Below are 14,078 nucleotides of genomic sequence, written 5' to 3'. Positions count from 1 at the left end.
ATGTGTATTTGGGATATTTTGCATATACAGCCTCCGCAAATCTGTCGTTTAGAACCGCAGGGGCGACTTTCAAAATTATTCCTAAAATATTCTATTATTATACAAAGTCGGTTGAATTATAAACTAAGCGAAGTCGCCTTGATGTAGTAGTGAAATTTATGAATGGATGTGATAGTGCGATTGCGGCTAAGACGTGTTTTAACTGTTATTTTTGTATTATTAATTTTTTTAACTGTTAAATGTATACGATTATTTTAAATATAGGATACTGGTTTTTAGAAAGAAGTCTGATATCTTAACTATGTCCTCTAGATACAGATACAAGAATCCAACACTTGGTATTAGAAGCAATGTTTTATGATTTTTCAAAATTTCAAACACTACGCACTATTTCTAGCGGTTTGAATATTTAGATTAATGACTTCACGTTTGTTAATATTTTATAAAATAATTTCAGGTGTTTAATAAATATTTATTATTATTATTTTGAAAGTATAGGATCAGGTGTATTTTTTCACACCAATTTTAAATTCACTATTATAAAACTTTCATATAACAGAGGATTGTTTTATGAATTGTAACAGCAGAGTAAAACTGTAAAATATTGGCTGTATTTATGTCCTCTAGATACAGCCAATATTTTACAGTTACAATTAACAGTTACAAAAGCATTAATAATACAAAAATATAAAACTGTAAAAATGGAGTTTTATTCCTAGCTGTTAATGAGCTTACTGAAAAAGATTACAATTATTTTTCTTCAAAACTACTGAAGGTATGAGCCCTTTCCATCACAAAGTGTTCCGTCTAGGCATATCTTGGCAGCGAATATCTTCAAAATGATTTTGTGTAATAATAAACATTAAAAAATATGCATTCAATTAATATATTTCTGAAGCAAACAAACAAAGACGAGCAAAAACGAAATCTGTTTTGCAAGTTTCTGAAGTCTAGAAAAATAAATTTGCAGTCGATTAATATATTTTTACTGTGTCTTTTGAATTGCTGATTTATTGGCCTATTGGCCGCATGAGATATTAAACGATAATTTATTGAGATTTGCACATTATCCCAACAGTAATTTTCACACCCGCTTAGTGCATTATAATACGACAGACGAAAAGTTACATATTTTCATTTCCATGGTGAGAAACGCTTTAGGCATTTTCTTCCTAATATAACAACTCACAAAAATGACTAACTAGGCTTTACATGTCAGCTTAGCCTGCAACATTCTCAAAGTTTGTGATAGTAAATATAGAATTCTAAATTGTCTGACTACATTTCTGAACATATAACAAATAATGTGTTAACTTTCATCTTGCTTATTATAAAATGTAAATTCCGTGTCAATCAAAGTCAAAATAACAAGCGCTATCTAAAATGCACTTCAAAAGGTCTGCGCTATTATCAATACTTTTCATCTGCAAAACTTGCATTATGCTCCTTCAACTTGCTCTTACATTTCATTAATTTCAGTGGCATCAGCATTCTGCTTAAAGTTACAGATACGATTTTTAAAAGTGTTTTTGACTTTTGCTCTTTCTGTCAATACATATATTTCAAAATATTTCGAGCCAAAAAAATTCTAGTGCAATTCTTCATTACTTCTCTTTTTTTTAGTGTTTTCGAGAACAGAAATGCTTTCAATTTGATTAAAATTGATGAAGCATGCGAAAAAGAGACAAATGAAGAAATGGAAATGAGGCTTTATACGTGTTGGAAAACTTGGAAATTTCTCAAACCATACATGCGTTTTGGCTCCATTCTCTGTGGAGTACATTACTTGACACACTACTCTTCAGAAAAAAACGTAGAAGCTAAGAACTTGTCTTTTTCATCTCTAACTGTCTGCCATAGCTTTCAAAACATTACTCGAAGCGATTTATCAAACAGTATTAATTGTCTAGATTCACAGCCTGTGCGTTAAAAACATTTATCATTCCACTTCCAAAAGCAGTTTTGTTCAATCTGTTCCACAATGGAGTGCTACGATGAGCACAAAAGTACAAAAAAAATATATTTAATGGCAGTAAAACCTTAAACCCTCATAGAAAGAGATAACATTTCATCGAGTGCATTCATTTTTTGTAAGTTTTTTCTTATTCAGTTAAGGATATGAATGTTTCTGGGTCTTTTGTTTTTTTCATTGGTTGTATTGATTTTTTTCATGCTGTATATTTCCCCCTGCGGCACAGGAAATGCAATTATAACAAAAACCTGCAACCGTGAAATTCACCAATTCTTTTTTTTCTTCTATGGTAATGGAAATGTTAGTTTTTTGCTAGTGTCCCGTCTTAAGCGACCTTTTTTTTTCTCTTTAACTTCTGTTGGCATGGCTAAAATGCAATATAAAAAAGTGTGTTATGTTTTTTGTCTAAACTAGATCCGACTGTTAATGAAGAAAATCATTAGAATAAACAATGATGTATATAAAATAGGCCATTTGCCAGACAATAAACTGTATGTTGTTCTCCCATAATCCATAAATTAGCCTAGCAATTAAATTCAGCTATTTATGAATGCTGATTTTTCGTTTACTTTAAAGATTATATCCTTTAGGACGTGTATTTAAATACTGCTGTCAAAGAAAAAAATCAATCTGAAAGGCAAAGAGAAACAAAATCTATGTATCGAAAACAAAGCACAACTTAATGGTCTTGAAGTGCTTAAAAAATATTGGAACAGAAGAAAAGGTTTGACTAAAATCAAAGTTCTTGATTAAGAACTGACAAAGTTCTTTATTGTTAGAATACATTTCAATAATATTTTGACAAAATTAGTCATGCCAGTTATTAGCCAAAAAATGTAAAACTGCAAAGGGTATTATAATGAAAAGGCGTATTATAGATAAAAACCTATGTTTATGTTTTTATTCATTAAATAGTAATAAAGGCCCTATTATAAATTTAAAGTTTAAACCAGTTAGTTTATAAGGAAACATAGTTTTTCAGAGATAATAATATTGTATTTAAATCTCCTTAATATGAACAACTATGGTTTCAGGCAATTTTGGTCCTTTGTGAATGTAGTGATCTTATAGAATATGACAGTTATTAAATTAGGTACACTTTCTAATTATGCTATATAAATGTTAATCACTTTCAGAAATACTCATGCTTGAAAAGCTGTGCCCGTAAGTTATTTTATAGTACGTAGATACGTATGGACTTTTGTTTCACAAATATTTTAATATGTATCAGCTTAAGAATAAAATATGAAAGTACTTCTGACCTTGCGTGTATTCAAAATTTTGCTAACATGTCACAATATACACTAAATTTGCTGTTCAAAACTGGAAAATCAATGTTTTTCATTACTCATATATTAATGTGGTAACTCATGGATTTGGATTTCTAATCACAAAGTACATTAATGCTGGTTTTTTAAATGCATAATACCACAGAAAATAATTTACCTTAATGAGAATGGCATTTACTTTGCGTTTGCATCGTATACAATGTGAAAATAAATAATTATAATCAATAGGTCATTATGACCCACCCCTGGAATTCTAGGTATGACGGTTATCAGGTAATTCTAGATATGAAAATACTTAAATTTATTTATCAAGATATCATTGAGCTTAATGCTATATGAAATTGATATGCATTTCAATCCTAAAATAGAAGTTTTATCTAATTCTGTGATTATATTTGGGTACTGACAATTATTACTTAAACAGATGCAATTCTTTTAAATATGCTTTATATTTCTTTATTTTGCCTCAATAAGTATTCTGTAGCTGAGTTTCTTCAATTCCTAAACGCATGAGCAATTTTCAGTTGAACTTTACTCATTTATAATATAAGATTATCAGATTTCGAAAATATAATTTTTTACTCAAAAGCATGGGTGTCTATTAATATTCTTAACACGAATTTTTGCAGCTTTCTCTGAACAAAAGCAAGAAATACAGCAGCAAAATGAAATATGTTTCGAACAATACAAGTTTTATTGATTCAATTATATTCCAGATGACAAATTTGAAAACGGTTAACGCAGTCACATAAATGACACTGTTAATTAATAAATTTGTCATGAGAAGATTTAAGATCGGAGGTTAATTTTTTAATTAATTTTTCTCAGTGATATGCAGCATATTTAGCAATTTTAACAAAACGTGTCCATATACTTTTAATTTTAAATATCTGCTGTACAATATAATACGAATTCTAGTGAATTCTTTAACGGCCTCTTCAGCTACATGGATGTTTCTTGTCTTTATTCGAACTTAGGAAAGTCGAAACGAAATTTCTGACGTAAAATTGCCATTATTTATATAGCTCGTCATCTTGAATGCCCATGTTTATTGAATTCTTTGTTTAAAATAATTTAAACTGGTTATTGATTAGATACGGAGTCATAAAAAGAGCACTTTGCATCCAGTAAGCTGAAAGCTTCGAGATACGTATTGATGAATATCATTCTTTTTCAAGTGTAAAGAACTGGTGCATCACAAAACCCTCTTGCTGGTGATTTGCTATACGAACTAAAACTATTTGCTAAACTAAATTGCTAAACGAACTTTGATAAAATTAATCTGGTAAATAGATAGTTTTGGAGAATATTGATACGTTTGATAATAATGATAATGACATTTACGATGAAAATGCGCTTACAATGCCGCTGTTTAACAGTAGTCCATCTGAGAGCAAAACAGCTTTAGATATTTAATCATAAGTAGTCTCTCAATAGCAATTATTTCGCAATGAAAATAATACAAATGCATGCAGAAGAAGAGATGAAGGGAGACCAAGAAATTCAGAAACACCTCAAAAAGAAAAAGCTCGGCGTGAAATACAGCAACATCTCACTCCTTGTATATGTCAAGGGAGATGAGAAGAATTAAAACAGTATGAAGAATGGAGTTAGTGTCTTACAATTCTTCTGGAAGATGACCTGTTGAAAAAATCATTAAATAATTTCGAGAACCTGGATTTTACTCGAAAAGAAGTGTTTCTGATGATAGTCTTGTAACTTCTTAGAACTTCTTAGACATTTCCTAGATGATAAGATTTTGAACATAAAAGAAAAAGATCACAGAGGTTCAAAAAGAAAGTCTAACGGTAAAACGTGAAGCACTTCTGTGGTTGAATTGAATGCTTTCCTTTCAGTGTTGTATGTTTGAAGAGTCAAGGAAGAAAAGGGAGTATCTTGTTTTGATTTTTGCTAAAATATTTAGCTAGCTAATTTTTTTTTTAATTATGGGATGGAATTGAGTTCTGGAAATCCTTTGATGTATTCGTTCGACGTAAAATGCGCAAGATCAGAAAGATTGAAAAATGACAAATATGTCCTAATTTTAAATGTCCACCCAAGACAGACTCCCGTATGTAATAAATTTATTTCAATATTAGCAAATAAATTATTGAAAATCAAGTGAATAAAGTGTATGTGAGTCATTTATTGAGGTTTTATTTCAACATAGATTGAAATATGTCAACTTACAGTTTCTTCTCTTCTATAAATCTTGTAGAAAACGTTAAAAAGTGGACTGAACTACTATGGACTGAGATTTCAAGTTTTATCTGTTTGAATTTAAAATTGCGCTAATATCGCCTTTCCTAATACAACAAGAAGGGAATTTACCGATTAATTTATAAAAGAAAGAAAAAGAACTTTATTCAACGACTTTTACGAAGTACAGAAACATTAATCTGATGACTTAGAAATATAAGGAAAAACAAAAACTCCAGAAATCTTAAGTGTTTACAATTCCACAAAGTTTGCCTTTGATACTGAGGATAAAAAGACTAACAAATATTTTGTGTAATTAAACTAACTGATGCATATATTTTCATTAATTGCGATCTTGCAATTATAAATGCTTAAATCGTTTTCGTGAATTGAAAAAATCAGTAGAATAAAGTATATGCTTAAGTAGCTGAAGTGCTAAAAAAGAAGTATATAGCAAGAGAGCCGAAAGACATGTCTTTAACATTGCGAAGTTTTAAAGTGCAATGATAATAAAAACACAGCTGTATGTGATATGTAATGCAATGCATTTGTATGGATCGTACCTATGTCAAAAGTATAATATTTTTCACTGAGTGCCAGAACGGCAAATATACTACTGTAAATAATAATACTGAATTAGGATTATGAATTTATAACATAATTTTATGTTATTATATTACTTCTGATTTACGCGTAGTTAATTAAAATTACAGTTCTTATATGCATGCTTTTATAAGATGCTTTCATTTCATTTTATTTGAAATGAGAGCAAATAGTACAAAATATGAACATTTATTGCTGAAATATGCTGTTTTTTTAAAGCGTAATATCACAGAAAATAATTTATCTTGATGAAAATGACATTTCCTTTGCGTAAGCAATTCGAAAATAAATCATTGTAATCAATAGGTCATTATGACCCACCGCTGGAATTCTAGGTATTACGAATATAACGTAATTTTAGATATGAAATACTTCTTAAGTTACTTAAGTTCTCAAATAATCAAAACTTACTTAAGTTCTCAAATGATTCATTGAACTAAATGCAATGCAAAATTGTTATACGTTTCAAACCTAAAGGTGAAAGTTTTATCTGTTTCTGTGAATACATTTTGTCGCTGACAGTATTAGTTAAATAGATACCAATCTTTTAAATACGTTTTTTAATTCTTTTCTTTGTCTTAATAAGTATTCCAAAGTCAGTCCAGCAACTGCTTCATGCTCGCCCAAAAAAAAAAAAAAAAAAAAAAAAAAAAAAAAATACAGAGCAAAGGGAGACATTGTATTTTCCCTTGTCTAAGACGCAACTTGATTTGAGGACTCAATTTGAAACAAAATAGTAATTCTTTAGTCGACGGACTAGTTTTTATTGGCTAACTGGATTACAATTTAACAGGAAAAAATGTATTGCATAAATTTATTGAAACCAAGAGAGTACACAACTTCACTGTCAGAATTTCCGTCTTATCTAGACCTCATCTGTATCTGATGGCGTTGGCGGCGGCTCAACGTTACGCACAATGAGCAGTTCTTAGGCACGAAATTGTAGGAAATGTGTTAGGGGAAGTACGGTAGTTCGTTAGGAAATGTGGGCCAACATTCAAGAAGAATCGTCTCGCACATATATACTGATGCTTCAGTGAGTTGTTGAAGTTGTGCTACAAAAAGTTACAGTGAGTAATGATTTCACATTTTCTTAATAATGCTTTCTGTTCTTGGATTGAATAAAATACTGTATTGTCATACACTTTATATCGTTTATGCTCATACAATTTGTGCCGGTTGTACTGCTTATATCGATTTTTCTCATAAATCTTAACAAACGATAAGCACAATCACAAACATTTCCTAAAAAACGCTGTAACCATTAAGCATCTGCGTGAGAATATCTTCATTTTCATTAAAAAGAGGAGTGTAGTCCGTTTTCCTTACTATGGCTCAATCGTATCCCATGATAGCCATGCCTTGCAAATGAATGCATTTATTTATTGCCACATTAAGTATAGCCACTTCAGTTAAATGGATGCTCTCTTTGGCTTCAATTGACACATACAGTAATCGTTAGAAACTATTCATGCGTTCTTCAAGAACATCTGCAGTAACTATTAGAAGTGAATCACAGTTTTCCTTTTATTTAATATCATCGCAATTTGACTCATACTTTCTTAGGCTGTGCCAAAAAGGAATATCTAAAGATCATCCAGGATAAAAATGAGACTAATTTGAGATTTTGTTTTTAAATTAACACTTTTATTTATACAAGATTAAAACTTAATTCAGAATATTATTCACATAACTCGTAACATAAATTCTGTTGAACTGAGAAAAGTTTTTAGGATCATTTTTAAATGGAGTACTTGATTTGAATGCTCTCAAACCGTCGACGCCTCTAGCTGGATTACATTGGTGGGCATTATTCGAGTTAGACAAAAAATCGGTTTTAGTTTAAATAGGTCACAAAATGTTTCGTACTATCGCTATTTTCTAGTAAATATTTTCATTTGTATTATGTTGTTAAAGAAAAGGCATCAGACTTTTAATTCACTAATTTAAATAAAAAAAATTCGTAATTTCATTGAATTTTTGTTTTAGAGTTAGTCACACTGAATTTCTGTTAATATTATTTGCAAATGTGCTGTCGCATTCCTAACTTAATTCAGAAAGTATTTTGTAAACAGATCGTCCTTTTTTGTAACCAAGATAGTATATACAAGTATGTACTTCTTAATATTCGGTGGAATTCCAAATTTATGCATATATCATAATTATATATTTTTGCTATTTTCTCGGCATAGGAGTATGAGTCAAAAAACAACTTATAGCCCTCGACCTGTGAGTTCGACATGTTTACTTTGCATACAGTCAGGCGGGATAATCCAAAGGTTTAATTAAACGATCCTGGGCCCATTCAATTGCAAACGTCAACAAAACTGGGACTAAAAATGTTTTTTTTTTCCTTGCTGTCATGTAAAAGACCAGTTTACAGAAATATCGGATTTTAGACCCCTCTGAAAGGATTTTTGGCAGAAGATTTCTCTCCCTGTCAGCATCAATAACAACAGGACAGCAGAGTAGCTGAGAGGATGAAAAATAAATTAAAATACTAGTTCGTGAAAAATCACAGAAAGATATCAAGTGTAGTCGAATTCCAGTAATTTAATAATTCCCAGTCGAATTCGTAGTTTAGAGATAACGCATATGTTGCAGTTAAATTAACAGGAGCTCTTCCGTATGATTAACAGACTGTATGTGGTGATGGTGCATAGATAAAGAACTACTAATCCTAAAGTACAGTAGACTACTCCTCCTTACGGTAGCTTACTGTGATAGCCTATTACTTACGGTAGCTCACTACGGGTAGACTTCCTACCTTATTATGTTGACTTACTTCTGTACTTCTTATTATGTTCTGCATTTACTTCATATTATGTAAATGAATATCACTTGTGTGTGGTCTTGAGGACGGCTCTCTCTAAGACGTTCAGACTTTTAAGGAAGGACGATGTTATAATCTATAAGGACATTTCTTGTGTATTTGTATTATGTTACACAGCTAGTTAGACATTTTTATGCATTAGCTTTTATTTATTTATTTGTTTCATACCATATTTTATACCTTTCATAATAATTTTTTGCTTATTTATTATATATTTTTCTTAATCTTTAATTTATGGTCACATATTTTATTTTCACGTGTTTGACTCCTCTTTTTATTTTTTGCAATTAAAAAGCATTGAAACTGCGATAAGAGCCTTAGGACAGATGAGGGTATAGGCTTACGTATGTGTGGTGAAGAGAGGGGAGAGAATGGTAATTGCAAAGGATGGTGCGTTAGTTGATTATTAATCTGCTTAGAGTGATAAGCTATTAAATACTCAGTAATTTATAATTTGTTCGTGAGCAATTAGTTATTGTATTTCAAGTTTATCACTTTCAATGTGTTCAGTTTCAATTGTACAGATCCTGTAATTTTTTTTTTCAATTCTCTTTAGTATTAACTAAATTTATTTTAAATTTAATATTTATGACGTATATCTAATATTTATGACTTAACATGTTATTTATGAAGATTTTTACAGTTCTCAAGTTTTATGATTACTATTAATATGTTTAATTTTTTACCCCTCTTTTGTTTCCTCCCCTCTCCTCAGTTGTTATCAATATAAATATATATATATATATACGCAAAACAATTTTTTAAAAAAAATATAAACCTGCTTAATATTTTCGCGCATTAAGCTGCTGAAAAATTATCAGTAAAAACATAAAGTAAGAAATTGTGAACTAATTTTTCACAAAGACTAAAACAGAAATTCATAATTAATGAATTTCAAATAATCCATTAAATGTTAAAATTAGTTCTAAATTTCTTACTTTATGCCTTTACTGATGTATGTATTCCTTTTGAAAATATTATTCTACACAATTATTTAATTACTATATTACTATATGTATTATAAATAAACCTCGTATTCTTCTTTAAATGATTATTTTTTTAACTTAGTGAAAATACATACCTTTTGCTTACCAGTATCTAAGGTTATTAATACGGTTACCTATTTATATTTACTAACGAACTTTTTAATAAATTCTGTAATATGTATAAATGTAATATTGTTAGACAGGCTGGAAACTGAATGCAGTTTATTCTTAATAGATGATTTTATTAATATCTGTTACTATTATAGAAACAGGAAGACTACTAGCTGAATAATTAATTAATAAATGCGCATCCACTGGTTATTCCAGTAATGAAAATGGATTGAAAAATAATTGCTCAAACTGGTAGCAGATAACAATTAATATTTTTTTGCACTCTAAAGACCTATAATTATTGATTTTTGCGATAGGAATCTCCTGTTATAGATTGTGATTAATAACTTTTGCAGTAACTCAGGTTACTCAAGCAAACACGAAACCATATTTTAAAATTCTATAATGCTTCTTCTAATTACCGTTAAAGTAGTATTATAGTCACAAAGTATTACGTTATAAGCAGCATAGCATTATACATCAATAGAGTTTCTATTGCATAATCGTAAGCGCTGTAATACAGTATAAAATAGGTGAGACAAAAGATATACTAACGCTTCTGTTCACATGAAGACAAAAGTACACTGTTATCTAACCAATTATGCGATAAATCAACCTTATTGCCACTGCTGAAGAGTAATAAAGCAAAAAAAGAAAAAGAATAAATGAAAAATTAGACGAGCAAGGAAGACAAAAAAGAAACGGGAAATAAAATGAAGGAGGTGGGGAGAAGAGAGAAAACAACTAAACCGGTTTTCGTTTTCATCGATGTTCTTCGGACTGATTCTTAACTCTAGATTTTTGACGGAACTAAATGCTGACCCACACGAGCTTAAAATCGAAAAACATTTTGGGAAAAACCCAAAGTACGAGATTCGCAAGTTGCTTCGACCTTGCAGCGCCGCCGCACGGCCGGCGCGCAGAGGCTGCGGAAGCAGACGATTTCTCAATGTCAAGTTGATACAATGTTCTAAAGCTTTTGACTCGTTTCTTCTGTTCTCGAGGTGGTTTTTACATTAGACCTAATTTTTTAATAACGGAGAATTTTTCTGACCTTCAGAACACATGTTTAAGATTTTAACGCAACCTAATAGCCATACTCTTTTACAATACGTCCGCATTTTCTAATGATTCAGTGTGTTTCTCGGTGTTTTTAGAAGGATAACTCGTGTTGCCTTTTCATAAATTTGAACAATCTGGAGTTGTCGCGTAAGTCTTTTCGGAAAGAACACAATTCAATTTCGGGAAGAAATTCACTCACTTCTACATTTTTACATTTTACATATTCTTTTTCCTCCCATTCTTTTGATTTCAAATGAATAAGAATTAAATTGCGACTGACGTTTCACAGATTTATTTTCAACTAGCGCGGTTCAGACGAAACTGTTTTAAAGAGCTTCGACTGATTTTAATTCATCAATAAATCTACTGTAAATGAGTTTTAATAAATATGGATTTTTTTAATTTAAAAGACAATATTTTATAAAATAAATTTTTGATCTTAAGCACATAATATGTGGTGTTACAAACGTCTTTAAATGCTTGCAATTAACTAAGGGTGCATTAATGGTTTTAGTGAGAAGTTTGCGTAAAGTTTATTGGAGTTCGGTTTGCTGTAAGCAATGTGCCACGGTGATTCCTTTGAAACAATATAAATCTTAACCCATCGGGCTATGGGGTGGAAAAACTTTAGAAAAGATGAAGGTAGAGGCTATTTTGATGGGGATTTTCTTCAAAGTACAGTCAATTCTCGATTAATCGATGGTCGGTTAATTCAGTTGTGGATTAATATCTTGTCTAAAACTGAAATATTAACTTTGCTTACTGCGAAGCGATGGAAAAATTGCCATCAGAAACCATCATTATCACTAATTTCCTGCGGAAAACACAAAAGAGGAAGCAAAATTCTTGAAATAACATAAGCGATAATATTTGGGAGTGTTTTTATCCAAACACATACGAAATTCACTTATACACAAACCGCATTCTATAATCCGAAATACATATAAACAGTATATAAACATTAAAAATAACTTGTTGGATCATAAAAGTAACTCGAGTGCACAGGCATTAATCTTCCTCTTCACACTGACTTCTTTTGGCATACAAGAGTAATATAAACAAAAATCATTTAATTTTTCTTTTCAATAGTGTTCTTCTTATTTTGAACGCTGATTTTAATTTTACGTAGCAAATGTAATTTACTTAAATATGCATAATCGGGATTAAACTGCTTGATTAGCGGTTAAAGGCCTTTTTCAGTTATTTTTAATCCAGGAGGTCTATTAGTCTCGAAATGCCATTTTACGTTGAATCACTTAAATACGATGTATCATTTTTGAAATTGTTGCCACCAAATAAATATTATTTCTCTGCATTTTATTCAAAGAAACTAAATAATGAATAATCTGCATGATTATATATATTTCTCGCATTGTGACAAAACAACGGTACACTGCTCAAAAAAAAAAAAAAAAAAAAAAAAAAAAAAAAAAAAAAAAAAATGGGACAGTGCTATATCTCCCGTTCTACTGGGCCGATTGACAAAATTCAAATTGCGTTCTTCATGTCTCGAAAGCGCGACTTAGGATATATATTAGATTTATATATAGCACTATTCTAACATAGGTATTTTGACACAAAATCGGACTTTTTCTGAAATAACATACCAATTTTTTTACATATTTCGATTCTACGACTCAAATTACGCCTAAATATGAAATTTTGTAAAATTTGGAGCGAAATTTACGGAGAAATTCACAAATTTATGTTGGCACTTTTTGTTCAGTTTGCGCCAAGAATAGTTCACTTGGCGAACGTTTTAATATATGGCAACCTTGTTTCCTTTCCCGTGAGAGGAAAAAAAGTCACCATCATACTTTTTTCCAAATAATATTCTTTATATATTTTTTATTATAACTGTTATTATTTTAAGTAATTTTTTCTTTTTCGAATTTCATTTTAATTGTTTAAGTTGCATTTTTTTCTTCGAATAACTGTTTTAAAAATTACTATTTACCTATTCCAACTGCGTCAATAACGGTGCAGCGTTTATTTTTTTTTCAAATAGTTTTCTTTATATATATTTATTTGTCATAGTTATTATTTAAAGAATTTTTTTAAATTTTTATACTTTTATTTTAATTGTTTGTGTTGCATTGTCTCTTCAGATAAGTGTTTTAAATTTTCTATTTATTCCTTCAAACTGAGCATTTTAAATATATTTATTAATATAAATTTTCCAGAATTTGATTTTATTTATTTGAATTGCGTTTCTTTCCGAAGAATATTTTGTAACCCAGACTATGATGCATTATATTAAAAGAGAAATTACAGTAAATCACAGTTAACACGCCTTTCAATGCTCCGTTCAGAAAAGAAATATGTAAATAAGAGAGATGTATAACGGACATTTTAACATAGGGTGACTTGCATACACTGCTTTAAACAGTTTAATCATTGTGCCCATTGCTTTACACAGTTTTATCCTACATTTAGTTTCTTAAAATGTTATTCATATTTTAGTCAAATATTTTATTTTTGAAATCGCAAGAATCAAATATCGTAAGATTAAAAAGTTTTAAATTTAAAAAAAAAGTAGAAATATTAAATTTTACGCAAAAATTTATTTTTTCTTTTCTTTTTCTTCAGGCATTCTACTTTATTCTTGTTCTTTTTCTTTAGGCATTCTGCAAGTATATTAAAAAGTATCCAACTTTTCGAAATAATCTTGGTATTTCTGACAATCATTTTAAATAAAGTTATCGCCTTCCATTTCATAAAGGCCCACAAACGGCCGAGCGGTAGAGAATCGTTGAACACTGGTAGTTCACTCCGGGGTTCGAATCCCGGTAAACGGGCTGGTTACATGGGCGTTTTCGTGGATTTTCTCATGTGTACCGTGTATGCTAGCTGGTTTCTCTTAGAAAGTTCATCACGAAGTATTTGGTCAGAGCCTTTATCAGTCTTTAGAGGCTAAACATTTTGAAGGTATGAGATGAAAAGAAAGTCTGGTTTCATCAAGAGGTTTTGGTTTATTTAATTATGCCTAAGGGAAAGGATGCCTTCGTGGAGGACTTTCTAAG

At 30.2% G+C, this 14,078-nt stretch overlaps 2 long non-coding RNA genes across 2 annotated transcripts in view; one reads left to right on the top strand and one right to left on the bottom strand.

Annotated features, from left to right (window-relative positions):
* LOC118189177 (uncharacterized) overlaps window positions 1-10,834 on the bottom strand; it is a 177,987-nt gene extending 167,153 nt beyond the window's left edge. The window contains exon 1 of the long non-coding RNA XR_004758220.2: window positions 10,744-10,834. This is a non-coding gene — a long non-coding RNA (uncharacterized LOC118189177). The remainder of the gene's footprint in view (window positions 1-10,743) is intronic.
* LOC118189189 (uncharacterized) overlaps window positions 1-14,078 on the top strand; it is a 39,081-nt gene that overhangs the window by 4,676 nt on the left and 20,327 nt on the right. The gene's annotated exons all lie outside the window — the stretch shown is intronic.

This window comes from Stegodyphus dumicola, chromosome 9 (genome assembly GCF_044657685.1).
Source record: "Stegodyphus dumicola isolate Sdum_Otavi_A_Nest chromosome 9, ASM4465768v1".
Lineage (NCBI taxonomy): Eukaryota > Metazoa > Arthropoda > Arachnida > Araneae > Eresidae > Stegodyphus > Stegodyphus dumicola.
Note: the sequence above shows the minus strand (reverse complement) of the source record. Positions and strands in the feature narration are given on the sequence as shown.